Source organism: Ursus arctos, unplaced genomic scaffold (genome assembly GCF_023065955.2).
Source record: "Ursus arctos isolate Adak ecotype North America unplaced genomic scaffold, UrsArc2.0 scaffold_17, whole genome shotgun sequence".
Classification (NCBI taxonomy): domain Eukaryota; kingdom Metazoa; phylum Chordata; class Mammalia; order Carnivora; family Ursidae; genus Ursus; species Ursus arctos.
This window is the reverse complement of record NW_026622841.1, coordinates 24604298-24617876: the sequence shown is the minus strand read 5'-3', so window position 1 is coordinate 24617876 and position 13579 is coordinate 24604298. Positions and strand designations below refer to the sequence as shown.

The 13579-nt window shown below is 51.5% G+C and overlaps 1 protein-coding gene across 10 annotated transcripts in view; it reads left to right on the top strand.

Moving 5' to 3' along the window:
* CTIF (cap binding complex dependent translation initiation factor) overlaps positions 1-13579 on the top strand; it is a 285846-nt gene that overhangs the window by 115834 nt on the left and 156433 nt on the right. The gene's annotated exons all lie outside the window — the stretch shown is intronic.

Sequence of the window (13579 nt, the reverse complement as noted above, 5' to 3'; positions counted from 1 at the left end):
TGGGCCTGCCCTGCTGGTGACCTGCCACCACACTCACCACGTCACCCTTTCCTTCTCTCCTGAATCTCATGCCACTTCACCTGCACCCATTCTCTTCCTGTTGCCTTTGTGCTTGTCCCATTTTGTGGGTTCAGTGTTCATGCCTTGGGCCATTAATGAGAGACGATCGAATGTCCAGTCAAGGTCTCAGCAATCTGAAGAGGATGTGCCTTGAGCTGGTTTTTCTTTGTTTCTTCCACTTCGTGTTTATTGGGTTTCTTGGATCTGTAAGTTTACAGCTTTCATCAAATTTGGAAAAATTTCGGCCACTGTCTCCTCCCACTGCTGGGATTCCAATTATATGTCTGCTGTGCTTCTTCATATTTTCCATGGCTCACCAAATTCTTGCTTATGTTTTTTTTTTTTTAAGTCTTTCTTCTCTGTGTGCTTCATTTTGGATAGTTTCTGTTGCTATCTTCAGGTTCACTGGTCTTTTCTTGCAAAGCCTAACCTACCATTAATACCGTCCAATGTATTTTTCATTTCAGATGTTGTATTGTTCGTGTCTGGAAGTTCAGTTTGGATCTTTTTTCTCTCTCTTCTGTTTCTCTCTTCTTCATGCCCATGCTTTCCCCAATCTTCTTGAGCAGAAGGAATATATTTATAATAACTATTTTAAGGTTCTCCTCTACTAATTCTGTCATCCATGTCATTTCAGTGTCTGTTTCTATTCATTGATTTTCCTTATGGACATAGGTCATAGTTTTCTGTGTGTGCCTGGTGATTTTAGATTAGATGTCAGGTATTAGAAATTTTACATCGTTCGGTGCTGGATTTTTGTTGGTATTCATTTAAATATTTGGGGCATTGTTCTGGAACATAGTGAAGTTACTTCCAAAGAGTTCGGGCTTTTCAAGGCTTGCTTTTAAAGCCTTGTTAGGTGGAAGGCCTTTAGGATACATCTCGCTCCACTACTGAGTCAATACCCTTCTGAGATTGTTTCCCAGTGGAAGCGTTTCTACCTCATCCACTAGGAACACAGACTATTTCTAGCCCTGTGTAATCTTAGGGGATTGTTCTGTCTGTTCCTTTCGGGAAGCTCTCTACTGGCTCTGGAAGTTTCCACACACACATGCACAAATTAGTACTCAGACAAAGACTCAAGGGTCTGCAGAGTTCTGGATTTCTCTTCTCCGGTGCTCTGCCTTGCAAATTCTAGTTGCCTCACACTCCCTGAATTTTGAACTCTGTCCCCATAACTCGTTGAGACCACTTGGCTCTGTGTAGACTACTCTTCCTGTGTTGAAGACTGGAAATTCACCTCCAGGCACCAGACTGGGGCACACATAGGCCTCACCTCATTACAAAGGGAAATGTGTGACCGTATGGTGGAGAAACCTGCCAGAGTCTACTTTGACCACATGAGTGAGGTTAACATCATTAGCAACAAGATGGGTAACCACCATGTGCTGTTCGGTGTGCTGCACAGAGAAAACCCAACATCATTTCTGGGGGGTTTCCTGCTAAGAAAGCACAGCCTGAGTCTGGTCATAAGGAAACCAATAAAGGACCATCCCTAAAATGGCTTGCATGTGAAAGACAGGAAAAGACCAAGGAATTTTCCTGGTCAGAGGGGCCTAAAGAGGCAGACTGAATGCCATGTGTTCTTTGCCAAGATCCCAGGCCAGAAGACTTTAACGGACAGTTGGCAAATGTGAATGGGGTCTGTGTAGGGAGCAGTAGTGGTACCTGGATGTCAGTGTCTTGAGTTGAAGGGCTATATGACGGTTATATAGGCAAGTGTCCTTGTTTTTGAGAAATACACACTAGATTATTTGAGGGATATGGGGCTTCCTGTCTGCAGCCTGTCCTCAAATGTTTAGAAAAAGAAAAAATAATGGCTACGTAGATACACAGGTGGCATGAAGAGCAAATGGTGAGTTCAACAGTCAGGGAATCTGAGTGAGAAGCACAGGGAAGTTCTTTGTACTGCCCTTACAACTTTCCTATAAGCTTGAGAGAAAAAAGGATCCTCAGCCATGGTGTGTAGGTCAAAGGCGTGGAGTATCAGTGCATGAAACATCCTCTGGGCTGGGTCTGTATTAAATTATCACCACTAAGGTAAAGCTAGCTTTGGTGCAAAAGATAAAAGGATAGAGTATGCAGAAATTACTATTTGATTGTTCCATTCCTAAATGCCTACAGCATTCACTGTTGATAGAAAAAGTCATTGAGAAACACAGATGCCGGTGGGGATCCAGATGCCCCCTGCCCTAGGTGAGGTGTTGACCATTTGGTGGCCTTTGAGCCAGAAGCCTGGGACAGCAAGGTAACAGATATGACCTCCTTCTCCTATTTTGTGCCTGTCTCCTAGCTCCCTGGGGAGCAGAGCAGAGTGGAAGGCCTTTCATTTCTGCTCAATGGGTAGGAAGAGCTGGGCCCCTGGCTAGGAGGGAGGCAGCAGAGCTCAGGGGTTAAGGGCTTTGGTGTTTGGACCCCAGACATGGACTTTATGGAATCCTGGCCCTGCCACTGACTAAGCAAGGAATTGGGCTAATTACTTATCCATACTCTGCCTCAGTTTCCTCCTGTGTACAATGAAGATAATAGCAGTCTCTACTTCATAGGAGTGTTGGCAAAGATTGAGTACCGAGTTCAGGTGAAGCATTGAGAACAATGCCTGGTGTGTAGCAGGTGCTCCCTCCCACTGATGGTGGACTCCCATAGCCTGGTTAGGAGGTGGGAGAGGCAACAGTTCCCTGTACCCCACCCTGTGCACTTTTCCTAAGTGACCTCCCAGGCAGTGCAGAAAGATTGCACTAGAAGTCAGGAGAATCGAGCTGTAGACTTCTGCCCCAGAAGTGCTATGTGACCTCCCCTCCATGGGCCTCAGTTTACTCATCAGTAAAATGACTCAGTTGGACTAGATCACAAACTGTGAAGCCCTTGGGTTTTTGAGAGGTGCCTTGGGAGAGCTACTAGGGGTGGGGAGTGGGGAGGCTGGAGAAGCAGGATCCCTACTTGGGCGCACCCAGAACTGCTCTGCTGGTGTCTCTAAACCAGTCTACTGTGAATTATTTCATTTGAAGAAATGGTTCTACTACTAAACAAATGGTGAAAATCATCAGGCCAAGGCCCCCCCCTCAGGTTCCATATTCCACATTTTCTCTCTTTGTTCCAGGGAACAATAAACCAGCAGGCGCTCCTGGTTCTCTGGGGCCACGTGTGACACATAAGCTCTTAGGGGCTTCTGGTAGTGGAGGTCCCACCCACCATCTCCTTGTGCCATGTGGGTCCATACAGCAGTAAGGGCTTTGATACTCACACCACACATGCCACTTGGAGTCAGCTTTGCCCCCAGAAAACGCTCGGCAGATAGGTCCCTAAACCCACGGTACTGGGCCTTGGCTGCACATCAGATCTGCCTGGGAAGCTTTTAAATCTCCAGCTTTCTGGTCTTACCCTGGACCCACTGCATGAATTATCTCCTGCCGCATAAGAAATAGTTCAACGTGTAGCAGCTTAAAAAACAGACGTTTACCATCATACCTACATTCAGAGGGCCAGGAATCTGGGACAGCTTGGCTGGGGGTTCTGGCTCAGGGGGTCTCTCCTGAAGTTGTAGTCAGGCTGATGGCCAGGGCGGCAGCCATCCGAAGGCTTGAGTGAGGCTGGAGGGCCTCCTTCCATCACGGCTCCCTCAGTTCCACCTTGGTTGTTGGCAGAAGGCCTCAGTTCCTGGCCATATGGGCCTCTTCATAAACTGCTTGAGTGTCCTCACAACATGGGGGCAGACTTCCTCCAAAGCGAGTGATTTGAGAGAGAGAGAGAGAGAATCCAACATAGAGGTCCCGATCTTTTATAACATAATCTCAGAAGTGACATGCTATCACTCTACCACATGCCATATGTTGATGGCAAACACACCAACCCTGGTACAGTGCAGAAGGGACCGTGGAAAGGAGTGACTGTCAGGAAGCAGGGGTTATTGGGGCTGGTGACCACACCCACGGAATCATACCTGGGACTCTGTATTTTTTAAAGCATCACAGGACATTCTGCAATGTTATCTAAATTATCAGTGAGTTGAAATACTCGTGTTTTAGCTGATAATGCTCATGGTACCTCTTCTTGGGCGTTCGTACTTCATGTGGGTACCCTTAGAGCGAGGCTGACAGGCTTCCTGATCCCAAAGCAGAGCTGTGGTGGTAGAATTTGAGGCCCTACGAGAGCACATTGGGATGATTTTCCCGAGTTTTCCTAGCATTCTTCAGAGCCCCTCCCAGGCAGGGCTGGCTGGCTGAATGGTCCAGCTTTGGGTCCTCAGGGTCAGCCAGCCTAGCCATTGGCGTTTGGGTTGGGACAAATCTTAACTGGATGAAAATGTCTGATGCAAAGTAGGATATTCGGTGTTCCCGGCCTCAGCCACGGAACGCTGGTCACTGGGGAGGGGTGAGCAGCCATGGTGACCACCAGAAGTATTTCCAGATACACTAAGGAGACACTGTGCACCCAGCTGAAGACCACTGAAGGGGAGAGAAAGCCCACCCATAGCCTGGGGACCCCCAGCCCCACAGAGTCTTGGGCCCGAGCAGAGATGAGCGGGCTTCAACCAAAGTCAGAGTTTGAGTAGAAAGAAACCTACACTAGTTAACCACAGCTAGCTAACCTCATCTGCAGGTTAGTGGTTAACGTCAGTCGTTAACCGCATCTGAAGTTTTTTCCTTGGTCTCAGTTACCTGAGGTCAACTGAGGTGCAGGAGCAGATGAAAGTCAGTGATAGCCTAATACGACGTCACAGGGCCCGCGTCGTTCACCTCACTTCCTCTCCTCACGCAGGCATGTTATCACCTCACATCATCACAAGAAGGGTGAGTACAGTGCAGTGAGATTTTGAGAGAGAGACCACATCTACGTAACTTTAATTACGGTATAGTTGTTCTCTCTTATTGTTGTTAAGCTCTTACAGTGTCTGATTTATAAATTAAACTTTATCATAGTATGTGTGTCCAGGAAAATTGTGTGTGTGTGTGTGTGTATGTGTGTGTGTGTGTGTGCATGTGTGTGTATGGTTCAGCACTATGTGAGGTTTCATGGCTTTAAAAGGCATCCACTGGGGTCTTGGAACGTGTCCCCGTGGGTGAGAAGGGACTGCTGTATTGCCTCCCCTTCCCTACTGGGAGGCAAGAAAGAAAACAGAATGAAGGGAGAGATTGGCCTGAAGCTCATTGCCCACCTGCCCGCCATTTCTTCTATCCCAGAAGAAGAGAAGCATTAGAGCTGCAGCCCACTCTGTCTCTCCAGCACCTCCCCATCCCATAGAGGCCCGGGGCACCATCTCTGACCCCTTCCCTCCATGTCCAGGCTCCTTAGCATCTAGGAGCCTTTGTGGTTTGCCCCAGCCCCCCGCCCCCCCCCCCCCCCCGTGCCTTGCCCAGGTCAGAGTGCTTGTAGGGTGAAGTTTGGGCCTTCTCCCTGCAGACTTCACCTGCCTCCTCCATCCTGCTACAGAAGCTGTTCTTCGGGACTTGAATGAATGGCTGAGTATGGAGCATTGACCCCAGTAGCCCCCAGACTTAAAGACTATTATGGATTTCCAGGGAGCTCTGGCTTATCGCTCACTGGGAGTTGCACATGGGATGCATGTCACAGTGAGTGGTCCTAGGTAGGAGTGCCTCAGTCAGGTCAGATGCCGTCACCTGGGTACCTGGCCAAACTCCCCTCCAGTCAAAGCTGAGGACCCCTATCCCCAATGGCTCTGCCAGGTTGTATTTCCACAGAGGGCTCTTCGGGGACCCCTATTGCTGGGACCGCTGGGGCCAAGTCCCTGGAAGCACCCAGGGCCCGGGAACAGGGCAGACAGGTGCCCATGTCTTCCGGGTATAGTTTTTTACCCATAAAAGGCATTTAGTTGGTTAATAAGGGCTGATGCTGATGATATTGACCGTCCCCAAGCTCTGCCTGCCTATCGTGGCAGCCGAGGGCGTGGGTGATAGCCAGCAGCCATGTCTTAACATCCACAAGCACTTGGCAGCCTCCAGGGAGCTCAGGCTAGCCCTGTTCCCCCACACTGCTGATGGGGGGAGGGCAGCTAGAGGCTCTGAGCACGGTGACATGGACTTGGGGGATCATCGGTCATGGTTCCAGGCAGTGAAGCCAGAGAGCAGGGCCGAAGCTGAGACCCACACAGTTGGACCGAGAATGGAGTCCTAGGGGTCCCACCTGCATTTCGGGCCTCTCTGTGGGGAGCTGCGTGAAGGTGGACTGGCATTAGCTGGACCGCCACGTTGGTGGTGATGTGGTCACTGTAGTCCTCATGGCTTGTTAACTGCCGCAATGTGGCCCCAGCTCAGCAGAGCCTGGTGCAGAGGTGACGCAGGGACGCTGGCTGCACCGTGATCTGCTCCCACTAGAGGCCACCAGCGCACTGCTTGGGAGGCTCCTCAGGCTGGTGTTTGCAGTCACACGTCCGTTGTCCCCAGCAGCCAAAGGTGTCCTGGCCTCCTTATTGGTGCTCAACTGGCAAAATGTAAAAAAAAATGACCCAGGCCAATGCTCAGGCCCTTGGTGGCCAGAACAAGGGACAGGATGAGGTGGGAACGGAGGTGGTCACAGAGAGGTGTTGGGGACGTACCTGTCTGACCAAAATGTGCCCCGCTGTGCAAGGGCCTGACATCCCTCCGGGGGTCCTCCCCAGGAACACATAGCTGCTCCTAGGAAGGCATAGCCCTTAAGCCTCTAGCAGCTGCATGGACAAGGAGGCTGCCTTCCCATGGAGTGAGGGGTGCAGGCAGCCTTCCCCACACCAGGCTTGACCTGGGTCTGCAGGGGAGGAGCCCACTGGTGTGGGGCCCAGGGCCTTCCAGAGCACTGGCTTCTGCCCTTGGAAGAACAGGCTCTGCTGGCCGGCTGTATGAGGGCAAGGATGGAGCGCCATAATCCAGGCCGAGTTAAACCTGACTGAGTTCATGTGGAGGCGAGGGAATAGGTTCTGCAGAAGCCCGAGAGCCCTGCCCAGACCACCCCACGGCTCCTTCCCCCTGAGGTGTGGGCACTCACTGAGCAGCTTCTCCCCTGCGTCCCCTCAGGTTCCAGAGCGCAGAGGCCCACACGGCCTCGGGGCCCTGCGGAGAGGCTGCCTCCCTGTTCCCCACGCGGCCTCCAAGGCTTCTGTGTCTTGTACGAAACCCCAGTGGAGAGACCTTGTTCTTGAATTATCCTGCGTCTTGCCCAAAGCTTCTATAAGCACAGATTTCGGTCGTTTTTCTTGACTTCTGTCAGACAAACGTGAGATCCCTGCCTTTTGTCTGACGAGAGGAACTGCATAACCCAACTGATCCCCTTCCTGCCTTCCTGTGAGGAAATTTTGAAACTAAATTCTGTGGCTGCCTGCAGTTAATGATGAGCTCGCCGTGACCTGGTCAGGTCCCTTGCTTTGATCCTCTGGTGACTGACCTAGTTTGGTAGTAGATACTGTGTAACCCACCATCGTGCGGTCGGCCAACGTTACTGCTTCAGGCGGGATTTCGGGCCTCATGCGTGCTCCCGAGCTGCTCTCCACTGAGGGGCCCAGCAGAGCCAGGGAAGGTGGAGTGGGAGTTCAGACCTCATGAGAGTGTCCATGGCCATCTCTTCACACGGGACGCACAGAGGGGACAGACCCCTAAAGCAGGGAACAGTGAGGCGTGGAGCTGAGCACCCCATCCCCGGGCTTGGCCCCAAATCAGGACAGGATGAGCATCTCTCCCGCCCCACCCCTCTGAGGGACAAATGAGCTTTCAGAATGAAAATCACTGCTCTCCTGAATGATGACCAGGGCAACCCCCCACCCCTCCACTGGGTGCCTGGAAGAATAAAAACGGTGGCCCATGCAAGAGCAGCCTTGTTCGTCCAGCAGGTGGCGCTGTTGCCGTTTGGAAACAGGGTTGGTGGGCCTGGACCGCCCCACTGGATTGAAGCTGCTGTAGCCCAGTTCCCAGCCATCCAGATGGGAAGGAGTGACTTTATTGTTCCCTAGAGCTATGCCAGCTCTGTTGCTAAGACTTCTGGAAACTTCTAGGATATGCTAACTCACAGGCATAAGGGTTATTAAAATAACCCAAGATGCTGAGGAACAGTCATGTGAAAACCAAGCCCCACCTGGACCCCCCAGGCCTGTCATCTTCCCCAGGCACAAGCACTACGTCGTCTCCCCTCTTGGTCTCACCAGAGGTACTGTCTGACTTCATTCACCAGGTCCACCGGTATTGACTGAGCACCTTTCTGGGGACACGCACTGTCTTAGCCATGATGGACTGCGTTAGAATGCAGGAGCCGGTTTCCTTTCCAACGGACGGGGACATGGGATTCCCCACTGTTCCTTCAAAGAGCGTCCAACCGCTGTTCTGCACCCGTAGTGACACTGCAAACGCCTGCCGAGTGCTTTCCGTGCCACAGAAGCTGTGCTGTTTCTTCCCATGCTTCCTCTTTCTTATCTTGCTTATGCTCGCATCGTCCCTGGGGAATGGCTCTGGTCAGATGTCACCTTCTCAGTAGGCCTTTTGAACACTTTGCGCCCCCCCTTTATTCTTCCCCATTGCATTCATCCCTCATTGGCTTTATGTATTTCATGGTCTTCATTCTCACTGGAATGGGCTTCACACGGGCACATACACGTGCTCACGAAATATTCGGTGAATGACTGAATGAGCCCTGACTTGCTCCTGTCCCAGAGGGACTCACCCCCAGCATCCCAGTTCAGAGCCTGGGCCCCCTTCCCGGGGGCTCGAGCACTGTCTGAACTGGGGCCTGCATCCCATCCTTTCTGAGTTCATGTAACGGGCCCGTAGAGTAGAGGTACTACTGTTATCGCCATGAGAGATATTAACGCAAATGAGAGAACTGAGATCAAATACTTTGCCCCAGGTCACATGGCTTATACATGGGGGAATGGAAATTGGATTCAGGCAGCCCAACTCCTCTGGCACCCCTTTGTAAGGAATGTCGACGAGGAGGAAGAGGTGCTGGAAGACCGTTTTCTATGTTATAGGTGACCGTAGTCACGTACAGCAAGTTAAGGGTGAATGTCATTTCCTTAATAAGCAAGAACAAGAAAATGGATATCTTTTTTTTCCCTCTCCTGCTGAAGGCACTAAAAATGGAAAGAGAGAGAGGAGCCCCACTGACACCCTTGAAAGAGGAAGAGATATGGTTTTTACTTTAAAAAAAAAAAATCAGTTTCTGATGCCCTCCCCCACAATCCCTGCTGCCCCAGGGTCCCACATCAGCTATTAAGGAGGAATGCTTACCTAGAAACCCCCTCCCTCTGCCTCTCTGGCCACCTCCCCCCACTCCCTCCAATGCTTCCTCCCTCAGGACAAAAATAGGTGCCCCATACAATAAAGGAGGATACCAGGAGTTCTTCATTCCATGGTTTCCTGTCTGAGGCCGCCAGGTAGCAAGGCCCATTGGGAATGGGGCAAACGTGCTCTGTGAGGCAAGCCTATTTTTATTTTTGTTGTTTGTGAGTCTTTTTACAAGAAGTCACCACTTTGGGGATGAAGACTTTTGTTGGTGACAGCTAGGGAAGTTCCTAGGGAATAGGCTACGGCCAAGTCTGGAGTCGGTTCCCACGCAGTCTCAAGGAGCTGGGACTACAGGTAGCAAGTGCTTTCTGGCTCTACTGGGCCCAGGGGACAACTGTCTCCCTCACCCAATAGCTTTGATGATCCGAACACAGCTAGGGTCTTCGACGGGGGTGGCAAACTGGCCACAGGCTAAGTCCAGCCCTCCATCCTGTTTCTGCAAATAAAGTTTTATTGGCACACGGTCTGCCCAGCTGTTTGCTCACTGTGGCTACGTTTGTGCTACAAGGCAGAGCTGAGTAGTTACAATGGGGCCCTACAACCTGCAGAGCCTAAAATATTTACTGTCTGGTCCTTTACAGAAAAAGTTTGTCAAACACTGACCTAGAATATACAGAGAAAAAGAACCCTGAGAATTTTTTTTTAAGTGTTAAAAAAAGCCGGCAAAAATCCTGAGTTTCATTCACCTTCTATCGTCCGAGAACCCTTCAGTTCCACACACAGAACATTGTGAAGTTCACCCAAAATCGTTCTCTTCTAGCTTCCACTTCTCCAGCGATAAAATGGGATCATATGCCTGTTTGACTTACATTGCAAAGCTATCCTGAGGGTCATAATACAAACCAGGTTATATAATGACAGCTCTTTTTAAACTGAAAAATTCTACTGTGCATGAAATGACCTTACTAAGTAGTACGGTGATAACTAGAAGCAAGGACAGAACACCGTGCTTAACAGGCAAGAAACATGCTTGGGAAGCATCCGTGGGGCCTTTCTGTGATTTGGGGAATGCAGGGGTGGAGGTTGTGTTGAGCTTCCCCAGCTCCTTCAAAGACCGAGGTCTCGGAGAGCAACCGTCTGCCTGTGTAGGAGTCAGGCTTGAGACAAGAGCAGGGCTTCACCAGCCATGCCCACCCCACTCCTCACACCTGCTGTGTCCTTACCGCCCCCCCACCCCGGCACAGATCTCCCCCTTCTTTCATGGCCGCATTCACACTTTCCCTCCTTTGTGGAACTGTCCTCAATGAAACAGAGCACCCCAGGCCTTGGAGAGTTCGTGGACGTTTGAGGACTTGATTCTAGGCCAGTCGTGACGTTCTCCAGTTGTTTCCTACCTCTCCTTGTGTTTGTGCTTCCTGGAGGAGGCAGACCTCAAACTGGACTGGGGGCGGGGCAGGGAGGTACTCTAGGGAGGAAAGAAAAGGTCTTGCATTCGGGGCTGTAGAAGTAAGCAAGTAGTGGTTCAGGAGCAGTAGAGGCCGTGGAGAATGGGGGTGTCCAGGAGTCTGGAAGGGATATTTCTGTAAGTAGAGAGAGCCTTTGGTGCAGATCCTTGAGGCCTTGGGACTTGACCAAAAGGGATTTAGTCAAATGCTCTCGAGCAACAAAATGCATGATGAAAGGAGGATTTAGGAAGCCCAGGGCTAGGGCCCGACCAATCCTTATGTTCTCTTCCTGGGACCCATAGAGAATTCCTAGGACCATACACATCCTCCCTCAGTGGCCAGGAAAGGAAGTTTTGTGACTTTATTATAGAGACAGGCCAGTGTCCCTTAAAAACAGGACTTGCCCCCATTAAAGAAGTCATCTTGTCCATGCCCTGCTTTGGGGCCCAGACCACGTCCAGAATCCTTTGCTGAGTGCCTGTGGGCTTGATCAGTCAGGTGGGAGGGAGCACCTGGGGGCGAGGGTGCCAGGCCCAAGCAAGGCCAGACTAAGCGCGGCCTCCACCATGGCCACGGCTGGGCCCAGGCCACCTCACAAAGAACCGGGGCTGCCCCACCCAGCGCTGCTCGGGAATGATGTGGGCTTGGGATGAGGAGGCCAGCAGAGCGACCAGAGCTGTGAGTAGGCCCTAAGCTATGGGGGCCCTGGCTACCAATGCTCAGAGACAGGCCCACCCTCCTCCACACACCCACCCACCCACCCACCCAGCGGGGATGCAGTGGTCCCACCAGGAGAGGCCCCAGAGCACAAGACGAACGACATCACCCCACCTGCAGCACGACCGACCATTCTAGGGCTGGCTTAACCCCCCCAGCCATCTGAGTGCTGCCTTGGTGACTTGAGCCAGTCCTAGTTAAACCAGGCCGCATTCTGGTCCAGCACCTTTCCTCCTCTGTCCTTGGCCCGTGCGAGGAGCGGCTGAGGCTAGAGGAAGAGGAAGGTGTTGCTAAGGGTGTCAAGCATCCATTATTCCTTTATTAGCTAGTGTGCCATTTCTGGTCGCGTTCCCCTTCCTGGCGGCGGCGAGCTTGGGGGCGGAGAAGCCCAGTTATTTTCGTTTACCCCAGCTTCTCACTGGGAGTAGTCAGAGGCCACAGGCAGAGGGGGTGGGGGCGGACAGGGCTACGTGCTCTCCAGCAGGCGTTTGTGAATGGGCCCCAGCTCCCAGGCCACCCGACGGCAGGCGGCCCCCCCAGGACGCGCTGACTCTCACTGGCTGGACGTCGTCATTTCTAGCATTGCAATGGCCAGGCAGGAGGAAGCTTTCTTCTGGCCCAAGAACAATACCAGGGTCAGCCCGGGGACCTCCCTCCTACACCCTCTTCCTTCCATTGTGAACCGCTACACAATCCCAGGCTGCTCGGCTCTGCACAGCCTGGGGGAGGGAGGACTTGCCCAGGAGAGATTAGCAATGTGGGTGACACCGCCAGTCATCTGGCTCCACTTCCCAGGCTGGGCCAGGGTTCTGGGGGCAGCAGATGGACAGACAGACCAAGCATGTGTGAGTGGCTGTCGATTTGCAAGGGGCTGCTAGCGGGCTGAGGTCACTAGCTGGGTGGCCCCACTCCCTGCCCCCGTCCCCATTGAATCGCAGCATGTCAGGGCTGCAAAGGCCTACTTAGACCTTCTGCGCATCACCCCATTATGCAGATAAGGAAAGTGAGACCCAGAAAGGTAAAGGTTTTACCCAACTTCTTATTGCCCTGCTTAAAAATTCTTCATTGATTCCCGAGGCCTATGGGAAAACCCCAGACTTCCCTTTCCGCCGCCTGGTATCTGCCGGCCTTCCAGGCTTCTCTCCTGTCGCTCCCCAACTTATACTTTAGCCTTGGGACTAACTCATAGGCCCCTGATCCAGCAGCACTGGTCCCCCTGCTTTAAATGTCCTTCCTGCTGCATTTGCCTGCCTGCCCTATCCCTGTTCTTCAAAGACTCTGCCTGAAGGTCACCTCCTCTGTGCACCCCTCCCTGATAAGCATTTCCTTGTTGAGTCACCTGGGCTTCTCTAGCACTTAGGATAGACCTATAGAAGGGCTGCCCCTCCATGTCATTGGTAAGCACGTGTGTCTCCCACACGTCCCCCTGCAACACACACTCCAGATCCTAAAAGCTGAAAACAGCTCATTTGCCTTTGCAGCCTTTAGGACAGTGGTTCTCCAAGTGGGGTCTTCAGACTAGCAGCGTTAGTCTCACCTGGGAACGTGCTAGAGGCAAATTCTTGGGACTCTCTTCTCTTTCACTGAACCAGAAACTCTGGGGGCGGGGCCCAGCGATCTGTATGTTGAGAACCAGTGTCTTGGGACCTACTTGCAGGCAGTTGGCTCTTAATTATTTCTTCTTTTCTCGCTCTTTTTTCTTTCTTTCTTTTTTTAATCGAGATATATTTGACATACAACACTGCGTGAGTTTAAGGTGTGTGACATATTGATTTTCTATGTGTGTGTTGCCATTTACATTGCGCGGCTAACCCCACCTCCCTGGCATCAACGGAGTTATCACTTCTTCTGGTGTTGGGAACAGTTGAGATCTGGTCTCCTAGCAAGTTTAATATTTATAGTACAGATTTGTTGTCTGTCTTCGTAATTTCTTCGTTTCATGAGTAATTGACATCACCCATCCCCTTCTATTTGCTGCCAAAATCTTTGGTTGTTTATTTGTTCTTTATCATTATTTTGCTCCAATGAAGGACAAAGAATCTTGCCCTCTTGGACAATCAAGGATATGGATTTGCAGAGGGTTGAGTGATTCAAGATCGGCCCAGTGCCCCAGACTTCAGCACCTCCTCCTGTCACTGGCCATACCCCATATGG